A 12,710-nucleotide genomic window follows, 5' to 3' on the forward strand; every position below is an offset into this window, starting at 1 on the left:
TAAGGGATCTGGTGATCCCCTCTCAGTGTCTCATGACCCCCCAATGGGGTCCCAAACCCAAGGTTGAGAACCACTGGTCTAACTGATACTGAGGAAGCACGATATTGAATTTTAACCAGTATTTGCCAAATTCCCTTTAGATGATATCTGTAAATCTAAGAGACCGATCAGTGAGAAGGAGACACGTTCTGGATTTGTTTTTACTTGCGATAGTGGGCACAAACCAACCACAGCATCAAGGATGATAATGGAAGAATGAGTGACGTTCGTCCATCCAGTCCTCTTTTAAACCCATCAGCATACAGTAAGCTTACAAAACAAGTTAAGAAACAAACTCTTGTTACACAGAAAACCCTTTCTGGGCCTTAAAACTCCAGTCCTGGGTCCTTGTCAGCCTCAAAATAAGACGTGTCCAAAGATAAGATGTAAATGACTGCCCCAAAAAATTCCTCAAGAGAGCCCTCAAGTCAAGGTGAAGGTTTATGCAAGTTAGACATTTCCCCATCACATATAATACCAATAAATGTAAGTCAAACCTTGAAATTTCAAACTTTTAAAAGTTAAAGGCAGACAATATATCAGTTGTAAATACTTGCAGAAAATTTCAGATTAAATTTTCATACCAATGAGCCTACCAGGCAGATAATATCGTGCACCCCTAATGGTGCACCACCAGGGTGCAACACCTTCAGTGACATATAGAATATAAAAACAGGGTTGAGGACAATAAAGGTAAAAGTGTTGTGCGTTATCAAACATGTTTGTTTTAATGAGAGAATTTCATCATCAACGTTCATTAAAGCAGTGCTCAATATACATGTGAAATCTGGTGTATATGATGCTCTTAACAAAGGATGAGTACATTTACGTGGCTGAATGGATTAAGTCAGTCGGCACCAGAATTATCACTCTGTTAAATTCATTACTAATACCTTTTTTTAGCATTTCAGACCCACAATCTCAATCAAATAATCTGTAAACTGTAGCTGTCACCAATGGTAGCTACTGTAGCTTTGGTTAATGGCTACCATAAAAATCTTTAACCCAATGTAAACAACCACAAAATAATACCACAGACGGCACCTCATGGAACAGCACTGTTTAGCGCTATTTTAATTCAGAAAATGGGAATAATATCTAAGTAGGTAGGTACTAAGATAGTCAGTCAAACACCTGTTACTTGAATTTAATCAGGGGATTAACAAATGTTAACCAGTCCATCCAATATAGCAGTATAAAATGCTGAGCTATGACCATTAGTGAAGCCACCACTGTCACCTTCCACACATGATCTGAGGCTATTGAACTTTAGCCCCATTCATTGCATAACAAGCAGCCAATTCTCCATATAAAGCATAATGGAACAGAGTCAAGGAGAATGCTGGTAGGCCCTTTTCTGATATCATTCATCTTTGAAATTAGGTGCTATGGTACATTAAAAGACAACAGTGGTTTACTGTTAAATAAACCTTACAGTGCTGGTCTGATTGAAAAGACTCCTCAATTACAGGAAAGTGACTGTAGGAGGTAGGCAGAGGAAACTAGATTAGGGTCTGAACTTCACAACTAGAACAGCTAGGATTATAAATTCAAAACAAATGGTACAAAATTAGCTACACATTGGCACAACATCAGCACTTTGAGGACTTCATTGTACAGAATGGAAAATATCCTTTTGGAAGACAGATTCAATCTTGTTCCCTCAGAGAGACCCCCAAATAGGCTGTTCCCAATTTATATTTCAGATTTTATAGTTTCTATTAAGCAAAACCAAAAAAGGTGGACTGGCAGTACGAGAGTAAGGACTAGACAAATGTCACAAAAACAACAGAAAAACCTATGAGAGGCACTGGCTATTGCATCCATGACAGTCTTACAGGGGTCCTACAAACTTTTGAAAAGGAAATTTTAGGACCTTTTTAAGACCTGACATGAGAAAAATTAATAAATCTCTTGCATGGGAAACCAACAAAATGAAAGGCGTGCGACATTTTTCGGTACACCAGACCAGGGCTAAAACATTTTTATGTAATGTACCGTTTATGAAATGTTGAAGAAATGATTTTTTTGGGCCATAAATGCCCAAATTTGATTACTTCTGGCACATTTAATGCCTCTGTTAGGGCCCTATGATTTCCGCGTTAACAGTTATGTCTTTTTTATTTCAGGTTATCCAAAGGATGGCTCCTGAGCCAACTGTGGTCCTTTTAAATCAATTTTAAGGTTATTTCTATTTAATTAGTCAACATTTTATTCATTTACATAAACGAGATACTCCTTTTCATGGTAAAATTAGTGGAAATGTTATAAAACAGAATTTCAAAAAATTAAAACAGAAAAAATGGAATTTGGCAAAAAAAAAAAATATATATATATAACGGATTTCATAGGGCCCTACTCTATTCAGTATATCTGCTGAATGGTAATATTCATGATGACAAATTTTTATCGGGTGTGCTGACCTGATTCTAAACAGTTCAACTATTTGAAAGCAGAATGATGCTTTTGGTCACATGTTGATTTATGATATAGATTGTATTCAACCCTTTTGATTCACCCTTTTTCAGACTTTTTAAGCCCTTAAATTTATAACGTCCAGTTTAAGACTTTCTAAGACTTCTCAAGAATCCAGAGGAACCCTTGTCTTAAAAGCAGCAAACTGCAATAAAAAAATGAAACCAAAATCAGATTTTGTTCTTGCTCCACCAACTCAGCTAGTTCAGGTGTTGACTCAAACTATGACTAAAATTTGTTAGTAGACAACCTTTTTTCCATGAGAGCCACTTCACTAAAACTAGCTTAAAATAGAACTTCAGTGACAAAAACGGATGAAAAGTTTATTAAGCTTCCTCAAAGAGACTAAAACAAGACTCAGATGTTCCTGCTGGACTCTCAAAATTCATATTTCTCCACTATGTATAAGGTATGCCAGTATTTTCATGAGTATATTGCAAATGAATTAAAGTACTGATAGAGCATTCATATGGGCGTTGTACAGTTATACAAATAACAAAATAGCTGATAAAATTCGATCAAAGAAAACAAATAACTTGACTTATAGTAAAGACTAAAATGGGACTAAAATATTTGAGTTTTCGTAAACTACAACTAGACAAGAACTAAAACTATAGAGGTTAAAAATGACTAAATCTGACTAAAACTAAAAGGTATATTAATAATAGGACTAGATTGACAGTAAATGCCAAAATGAACACTGGTTTGCTTATACTATCATGCACCTGACTAAACCGCAGTATTACACATTGTGAAAAGTCCTTGTGATTCTGCACTCTATCAGCCAGTGCTGGATGTAACAAGGAACCAGTTAACGTGCTACTTTAACCACATTACATTTGGCATGTGTCCATGAAAGAGGAAAATAAAAACTGCAGCTTCAAATCCAGATGTCCTTAAAGGATTTGAGATACTTCTCTGAATGTACAGTGCAAAAGAATAAGGCTGTGACGATACACTACATCAAGGCCAGAAACAGCTCTCCAATGGGACAAACTCTCTCCAGACAGAGTGGCGCTTAAGATAAGAGCAACACCAAACAAGCAGCCAAGGCTTAATGTTAAGACAGGTATTTACAAAGGCAGAGATAAATAAGCCTGGAGCAGCGTACGCTGTGGCAGGAGAAGTTTCCAATTAGGGTTTAGAAACAGTATTATTCTGAGACATCTACTGCCAGTACATTGTGTGATATTTAGTAGCATTAAAGAGATTTTCGGGTATATTTGAGGTTAGGTTGTATAAGGCACCTGGCAATAGTAGTGGCAGTGAGCACTGATCCTTTATAAAGGAAAAAGAAACAAGGAAACAAGGCTACACAGCGCTACAAATGGGCACAGTTGCTCTGTAATTTAGCAAGTTTTGTAATTCAAATTTTATTGCTTTTTACATCAACAGCAAGACAAACGCCAGAAGGTTTTGGCAACACACATTGTACAATCCCCACTAAGGGATTTAGCAAGTTTTGGATAAAATGGGCAAAGAAATGTTGGCTCACTTTAAATGATTTTGGACAATTCATTTCACCCAGAAAGCCTCTGTGTTTGGCACTATTTCACAACCCGAGCCTCTTCCTTTCGCTGCGTGTTCTTCCACCTGGGCATACCTGCTCAGCATTTTAGGTCAGCAGTCTTCCTCAGAGAAAACAACAACAAACTAAGATAACTAGTTTTACAGGTCTGTTTTCCGCTCCAACAGCTGGCACATTGTTTTACTAAGGTAAATGTATCATGCCGACTGTAGCTTGTCTGGTTGTCAGCCATTAGAAGAATAAAGTGACCGCCATATCTTACTTGGATGACGAATTTCCATTCAGCTCTTCTGGTTCCTCCAATTTATCTCCAGAAAGTTGAAGTTCAGTTAAAAAAACAGTTCAATAGGTCAGGGAACTCTGAATGGAGAGTGATAAAGGCTGCAGGCATCTCTGAGCCGCTATCCTTGATCAGTAATGTCCTGAAGAAGTGTTGGTACACCAGCAGATAACTTGGGATGTTTCCTGCTAACCAGCCTCCGTTAAAGTTTCTCCCCTCTTTCTTCCTTCCTGATGAATCTCCATCTGTAGAAGTTGCTCCTCCATGTACTCCGGCTCTTTGAAGTATCCACAGGAAATGGCAGGTCATCACCACGTGAGCTGCAACTGCTCTTTTTTGTTTTGTTTTCATTTAGTTCATTGTTTCCTCTGATGAAGCCCTCATGCCCAGACAGATCATCAGAGATGATGATACGCTGTGGCGGAAGAGCATAGAAGGCCAAAAGTTGCTGTACAAGTAAGCGCCAAACAGAGATTTTTGGGGGGAAAAATTAAATGCTTCAAAAATGTTTGACAAAGTATGCATTTGAGCCAGAATTTTTTCTTGGCCTATTTTTACCTTAAACTTGCTAAATTGCCCAAAGAGCGCTTGCAATCATATGACCCTGATGTTTGTTGGGGTCAGGAATTGGGGAACGGCCATTATGAATGAATGGGAACAGAAGAAAGTTACTACTTTACAGCTTTAACTGGACCTGTACGCTGCATTTATCATCTGCACATTTCTACATACACTCAATATGATGCTAACACTTTACAAAAAAGTTTGTTTTCCCAACACTTTGATTTAGCAGACATTCACATTACTAAGTCCAGCAGGATCTTGAGGAGTCTTGTACTGAGCTAATAGGCTAGCTCTACCCTTTTAACATAAATAAAAGTACTCATGTTGTCACAAACATGCTTTTAATTGAAATGGTGATAAACCATCATTATTGAAAACACAGTCAAATAAACCTTATGGGGTGGGTAACTGAGTAATGATGTGCCATTCATCTCTTTAGGGTGTGACACAGCTAGCTCCCATTTGAGTCCCAGTTTCCTTTCCTCCATTCTTTGTTTTTGTCTAATCCACAGTTACGGCTTTTTTTTTTTTTAAATCGTTTCCTGCTGCTGTTTTTTTATGAGTTTAAAAAATGATTTTAGGGCTTACAGTTTCCATTCAATTGGTCGATTGTTTGGTTGAAAAGCTTTTGTCCAACCAAGATCACCCAGGTCAGCTTGTTTTTTTTTTTTTTTTTTTAACCTGAATGACCAATCCATTGGTTGGTGCCTGGATGCAATTTTGGTCAACCAAGTTTTTCTTTGGTTGGCTACAGGCTTAAAAATTTAGCTTGAATATTTCCCTACTTTCTGTTAACAAAAGTAGCTTAATGTTATTTTCGCACTTTAACCCTTTACCTACTAAGCCGGCGCCGGCGCTGTGTTTTCTATGTCCAGAGTATTATTACCGTAACTCTGTCAGAGTTTGTCCGATCAGAAAATTACAACGGCATTGGAAAGCTGAGAATTGTGGGCATGCGCACATATATGGTTCATTACAGTACTCGCACCCATATGACATAGGCATTCATAGCAAAACTCCAGAAGTATTGCGAGACCGCTACACGGATTTGCAACACTGTAATTCCTCGAAAGTTTGCTCAATCTAAAAAATTCTAACGCTGACAGAGAGCTGAGAATCTGTGCTTTCCGGCAATATATGACACGTGGTATGTATATTATGGTAATGTCAAACAGCACCGCGAAAATGGCAGCTTTGGCAGAAGACAAGTGAGACAGGAGAGTGAAGGAAGAGAGTAAAAGGAGAGCCAGCGACAGTGGTGTTTTGTTTTCAAAAAATAGTGTTAGATAGCGGCATTTGTGTGTGTCTGTCATGTGCAATAACAATATGTTACTTGAGAATGTTGAGAATGCATTTTCCCACCTTTATTTGCACTTACTGTCGCCTATGTATATAGTTATCTTTTGCACTGTGTTTGCACTCCTAGACTCCAAAAATGACTGGTGATTTTTCTAAACATGTATATGTTCACATTTTAAATGTCAAATCAAACTTCGTGAGCAATAACAAAATTTCTTCTCATCAAAGCCATGAAAAACAAATCCGTTATTGTGTTTTTCTTCTTTTAAACTGCTGACAATTCCATATAATGTGCAATAATCATTAACCAGATATTGAAAGGTGAAGTTCAAGTACTCCTGGGAAAAGGGGCCAAAGCTCTCAGACTTAGGGCATTTCCTGACTATTTTACAGCCATAATAACAAAATATGTCCAAATCCCTATTTTTGATTCACTAGGTAAAGGGTTAAATGCTTGGCATAATCATAAGCATTTCTAAACGCAGAATTTACAACTTAACCTCCAGGGGAAGATCTCTGCTGCTGCATTACGTCATCTGCAAAGAACACCAAGTGCCTCCTACAAGCTGACTTCAAAAATACCTAAATATCCCTTTAAACAGAAAATTGGTAAAAGTGGAACATAACATTTATAGTATGTTTACATTATAAAGTTTAATCACCTACATGGTTTCGTTTTTAATAACTTATAATAAGCCTTGTGTTGACTAAGGAGGGTCCTCCTCCACAGATTCACCTTTGTGCACTGTCATCTTCTGATTGCACTGTATTGTATTCCCATTTTAAAGGCTGTGCCTTTCAAACAACAGGTTTAAGGACTTGTGTTAATGTGGGCACATGTAAGATTTAATTTAATATTTGAATTGGTCAGCGGAACAACAGTTCATAGTTACAGAGCAATACAAAAGTCGTGTAACTAGCATTGTGATTAGTTACTTTCAGCACTGAGAAGGTAAACAATGTAATGAAGCCCACTGTCCAATCAGAATACTTCTTCACAGCTGGCTGTGGTATAGAAAGTAATATTTGGATATTTTTAAACGTTTTCAGTTGGCTATCTACTCCGGTTGTGTTTAAACATCGAGGAAGTGCTCTTCTTGTGTCGTCTCTGAGCTGTGTCACTTCAATACACCAGCAAAATATAACGTCTACCTGTTTTACAGTTTCAATGTTTGACAGGACTAGAGCTCTAAAATGGTGGTGCAGATGGTCGTTAGGAATCACAGGCCTTAGCTTTGCTGTAACATACGTCACTGTCAACAAAGTCAACGTTTTACATATCTAGACATGATCGGATCCCCTTAAAATGCATCCTGTCGTAGACTCAAACTGTTGTTTGCTAAACGGGCCGGACGGCTCACTCGCGTGCTCCTGCTACATGGAGCTAACGTTCGTCTACAAGAGGAACCGGTTCTGACATACATTTAACCCGCTTTTGACCGTTGATAACCATCTGAATCGGACATTTAGGCATATTATTTTTTCTTGTTGTTTTAATTGCAGCGTGTGTGTTGCATACCTGTCGTTATTTCGGCATGTCTTTCACCTTACTTGTGCTCAAACTCGTCTCCGAACTGCCCGCAGGAAGAGGGACCCCCAAGTTGTTTGGGAAATCAGTAAAGACTTCCGTGTCTGGCGTCCGGCCTTCAGAATAAAAGCCCGTCGATTTAAACTCAAGAGTCATGGCAACTTACTCATGGTGGATACGTTTTAATCCTCTAATTTACCACTGAAGAAAGTAGCAGACATCAAACTAATAAATAAATGGCCCATGTTTGAGCTTTTGATGACATTTCTGTTATATCTCTGTGCATGGGTGTAGTACAGAGGGGGGGAAAGGGTACTGATTACCCTCCTCCCTTAAAACTGTCCAAACGGTGTAGTCCACTGCAAAATAATGCTAGTGAAAGTAATTTAACCATAGTAAAATAATGCTCATAAATGGAAAAATAATGGTTCAAAAATACATTATAATGTATAGGTATTTGTAAAAAGGATGCAACATTTGTTGCTTAGTTAAGGGGTGCCCTGTGTAATATTCTTTCTGGGGGCCCAAAATCGCTACGCCCCTGTCTCTTGTGCAGTATATTTAAAACACCAAGAAAGCAACGGGAAAGTTTAGTCCTCAAGAAGGTAAACAACATTAAAATATTTTCAAGCTCAAATGCAAACAGTAAACAAACAGTCATTTCATATGCAAAACAAAGATCACGACATTAAAGCTATGTTGTGAATGCAAATATTCACCAGTTTCTTTGCTGGATTTTATGCGAATTCCAGTTATAAAAGATAATGGATAAATGTCAGATAAAATATCCTGCTAATTATTTAGTCTCAGTCGTGTTTTTACTCTCCATAGATAAATATTATTTTTATCCAAAGTTTTCTGTTTAAATTTGTATTCTATTATATTATATTTTATTTGAAACTGACAGGACCGACTTAGTAAGAAGTGGAGCTTTCAGTTAGTTACCCCTAACGTGAAAAATGAAATAAAATAAGATATAATAAAATTATGGAAAAAGCAAGTTCAAAAGATAACAAATAAATAGAAAATAAGGTGAGTGTCCGGACAAGAGAAGGTTAAAATGTGAAAAGTGCTCACTTGTTGCTGTCGGCATTTCATAGAATAGTGCCCTTCATTATCATATTTATCGAAAAATTGAAATGAGAATGTCAACGTATTTAGAGAGAACCATAAAAGGTTAATTCCGGATGCCTTCAAACGGCCGCGCTTTTATTCTGAAAGCCGGAAACCAGACTTAGAAGTCTTCAGCGCTTTCCACTATAAAGTACAGTAGGAGTTACACAGACCAGCCGAGTGGGCCAGCTCGCTGCTGTAGGGCTTTAGAAACTTCGTAACAAATGTCTGAAGATGGGAATGAGAACAAACCAACGGAAAAAGATGAACAAACAATGACAGGTATGTAGCAAAAACGACAAAATACAAACATGGAGCTAAATAGTACGTTCATGAAATGCGTAGCGATTGTAAAGCTGGTCGAGGGTTTTTGTTTCCGATTAAAGCCGTTATCACTTGCTAGGAGGAGCAGACGCAGATTTTCCTTTTTACCGACACAGTTTGTGTCTGAAACGACACAACACGCTTATTTTGAGACTGTGAACTTGTTATTTGATGTGATATGTTGCGTTATTTACAGTTTACCGTTATTGACGGGCTGGCTTAACCGTTAAACGTAAGCCTTACTATTGAAGATGACTTCCCGTTTAACCTCATTTCACCTTTGTAGCAGGTTTGAGTATAATAATACAGGCAAGCTGAAGTGTGTTTTAGTGCTGCAGATGTGACGCATTTGAAATAATTAGGAATAGTGTGTGATTTTGCTTTTTCTTTGTTCTGAAAAGAAGTGTCAGATTTGGCAAAGTGGATTGGTTGAGGCACTTATCAATAATAACTCTTCTGAAAAGAATCAAGACCATATCCAAATAAGTGTTATGGGCTGTTTTATAATTTGCCTTGCTTTGCATTTAAATGTTTCACACTTATTTTTACACATTCTGTATTTTCAAGAAAACTACTCATATCTATTGCATGAGTTGTGGGAGAAAGTTGCTCAGACTTTGGTAAGTGGGGCCAAGGAGGTGGGCTTTTTCACAACCACTTGTTAACACAACCAGTGTTAAAGGCAAATTTTGGGGACAAATTGGGACCCCTTCCCCCCACATGTGTGACAGGTTTTAGAGTACTAAAGTGCCAAACATGGCTGTAGAAGTCCTCTTACTTCTGCAGTGGGAGAACCAGAGATATTCAGGTGTTGTTGCTCAGGTGTTTACCAGCTTCCACTGAAAAAAACCTGAAATATTCAAAGGCAGTGGTTGCCAAATGGTGTGGCGGGGCACACTAGGGTGCGCCTTAGGAACTTGTGCAATAATACATTATTACTATGACTTTATAACAATTAGCCTACTGTAACCAGGCCTGCCCAAAGATCTGGCTGAAAAACCCAGAGAATGGGTCCTCCCTAGTTGTGGTTTATTGATGATATCAGTGAGTTGGATCATTGTTTGAAACTTTTTGCCACATTTAACCCATTTTTGCAACCCTTTTGCCATTTCCCGGCCAATTTTGCTGTTCTTTGGCCATTTTTTTACTCCTTCTTAATCACTTTTAACCCCTTTTTACCACCTTATTGGAACTTTAACCCTTTTTTGCCACATTTCTGCCACTTGAGATCTATTTTGCCACCTTTTTGACACTTTCAGCCCATTTATGCCACCTTTTTTGCCAATTTTCACCCACTTTTGCCTTTGTTTGACCACTTTTTTGCCCATTTTTGCCCTTTCAAACAATTTTAACCCTTTTTTACCACCTTTTTTACAATATTTAATCCTTTTAGGCCACTTGTAACCAATTTTTGCCACTATTTGGACACTTGGACAAATTTTTGCCAATTTTAACCCATTGTTTGGCCTTTTTTGTTATTGTTGTTTGTTTTTTTGTTTGTTTTTACCAATTTTCACCCATTTCTGACTTTGTTTTGCCACTTTTTGCCATCTCCATGATCCCCCAGTTAGCTGGGCCCCATAAAGCTCTCCCCTTTATCTTCCTTATCGGCCACCTTGACTGTAACACCTATTTATAAAGTCTATTTCCTATCAGTTTAAATATGGTGTGCCTTGAGATTTTGGCTTAACCCTAGGCGTGCCTTGGTTGAAAAAAGTTTGAAAACCACTGCTTTAAGGTAAAGGAAGGCTGGATGCTTAATCGAAGATTAGAGTAAATTCCTACAGGTCTGATTACTGGTGCAGGCCCACCCCCAGAATCATCTTGGCCACTAAAAAGCTGAGAGATTGGGCCCTCCCCAGTTTTGATATCGAGGAAATCAATGTGTGTTTGATCAGTAGCATTAGTGCTAGCATCCTAGCTAATAGTGTAGCTAGGTATATTCTATATATAAGTGTATTCTATTTTTTTATATAATGTGTTAGGCCTTACATAGTTGTCCTCATATGGCCCCCAGCTCCAGTTGTGGGAAAGACTGTGTTGATCAAAGAGAGATTGCCGGTAACAGAAAATAGATGTTTCCCAGCTGGGAGTTCTGGACCTAGCTTAGGAAAATGTTTTCAGCTCCACAACAACACATTGATATATTATAAAAAGAGCTGGAGGGTCGCCCTGTTTTTCTGTTTGTTCGGAAAAACAGCAAATACCTCGTTTTGGAGCTAAAAAGAGCGTGAAGCTATTTTTGGGCTCTGATGTTGGAATGATTAATCTTTGATAATCCGTGCATTATTGCCTCATCTTTTTTGCAACATTTAACCCATTTTGGCCTATTTATGCCACTTTTTGTAACTTTTTTGCCCATTTCTTTCTTCTTTTTTGCCCATTTCTGCAACTTTATGCCTACTTTAGCTGCCTGTTGCCATTTTTTGGGTTAATTTTTGTCAATTGCCTTTTTGCCTAATGTAGGCTATCCTGTTTTTACCCCTTTTTCCCCTTTTTTGGTGCTTCTTTATACCATGTTTTGCCCTCTTTTGCCAATTCCTGCAATTTTTTGCCTACTTTAGCAGCCATATGCCATTATTTTGCTAGTTTTTGCTGTTTTCACCCATTTTTGCCACTTTTTGTCAACTTTGTTGACACTTGGCCTAAACTGTTTTAGCCCTTTATCAGCCATGCCTGTAACTTTTTTTTTTTTTTTTTTTTTTTTTTACCTCTTTTAGCTCCTTCTTTGCCAATTTCTACAACATTTTTGCAAGTTTCTGCCTACATTAGTTAAAGGGATACTTCAACATTTTGGCAAATTCGCCCATTGCCATAATTCCTATAGTCTTTGTAATTGGTTTGTTTCCTTAAGTTGTCAGTGCAAGCTGTTTATAGATCTGAGGGGACAGATATACCAGCTGCATAGCTAACGCTATGGAAGCAGACGGTATTTTTGGCTTTCCCTCATCAAACTCATCAAATACACAATTAGACAAGTTGTGACCTGCACATTCACCACGCTATGAAATATGGAACATTATGAGATAGAGATGTTTTAAAGTTAAATGCAAAGCCGGAACTACACTCCAGACATGGCTGCTGCACTGTGTCACTCCGCCCAGTGGTTTACTCAAGAAATAGTTCAGAGTATTTGCTTCATGTGTCGTAATGTTACATAATTAAACGTTATTATTTTATAGCGTGGTGAATGTGCAGGTCACAACTTGTCCACGAGAGCGTTTTGGAGTTGTTGGATTGTGTATTTGATGAGTTTGATGAGGGAAAGCCAAAAATACCATCTGCTTCCATAGCGTTAGCTGTGCAGCTAGTATATCGGTACCCCCAGATCTAAATACAGCTTTCACCAACAGCTAAAGGAAACAAACCTATTACTAAGACTATAGGAATTATGGCAATGGGCGAATTTGCCAAAATGTTGAAATATCCCTTTAACCTTGTAGAGTAGATGGATTCGCCCATTTCCGTGTTTCTCACCGGTGAATCCATCTTGCAAAGCTCCCATCTGAACAGTTTGGGCCGATCAGAAAGTGACAGGACCAATCAGCATCGACAGGCAG

The 12,710-nt window shown here is 38.1% G+C and overlaps 2 protein-coding genes across 5 annotated transcripts in view; one reads left to right on the plus strand and one right to left on the minus strand.

Annotated features, from left to right (window-relative positions):
- Positions 1–7,796, minus strand: part of LOC121504624 — a 52,200-nt gene extending 44,404 nt beyond the window's left edge. For 3 of the 4 annotated variants that reach the window (XM_041779579.1, XM_041779578.1, XM_041779576.1), the window contains exon 1: positions 7,705–7,796. The gene's annotated coding sequence lies outside the window, so the exon portion shown is untranslated. The remainder of the gene's footprint in view (positions 1–7,704) is intronic. The other variant, XM_041779577.1, reaches the window with a different exon arrangement.
- A 1,195-nt stretch (positions 7,797–8,991) lies between these two features.
- Positions 8,992–12,710, plus strand: part of LOC121504596 — a 60,059-nt gene continuing 56,340 nt past the window's right edge. The window contains exon 1 of the mRNA XM_041779520.1: positions 8,992–9,108. The gene's annotated coding sequence lies outside the window, so the exon portion shown is untranslated. The remainder of the gene's footprint in view (positions 9,109–12,710) is intronic.

This window comes from Cheilinus undulatus, linkage group 22 (genome assembly GCF_018320785.1).
Source record: "Cheilinus undulatus linkage group 22, ASM1832078v1, whole genome shotgun sequence".
Classification (NCBI taxonomy): Eukaryota; Metazoa; Chordata; class Actinopteri; order Labriformes; family Labridae; genus Cheilinus; species Cheilinus undulatus.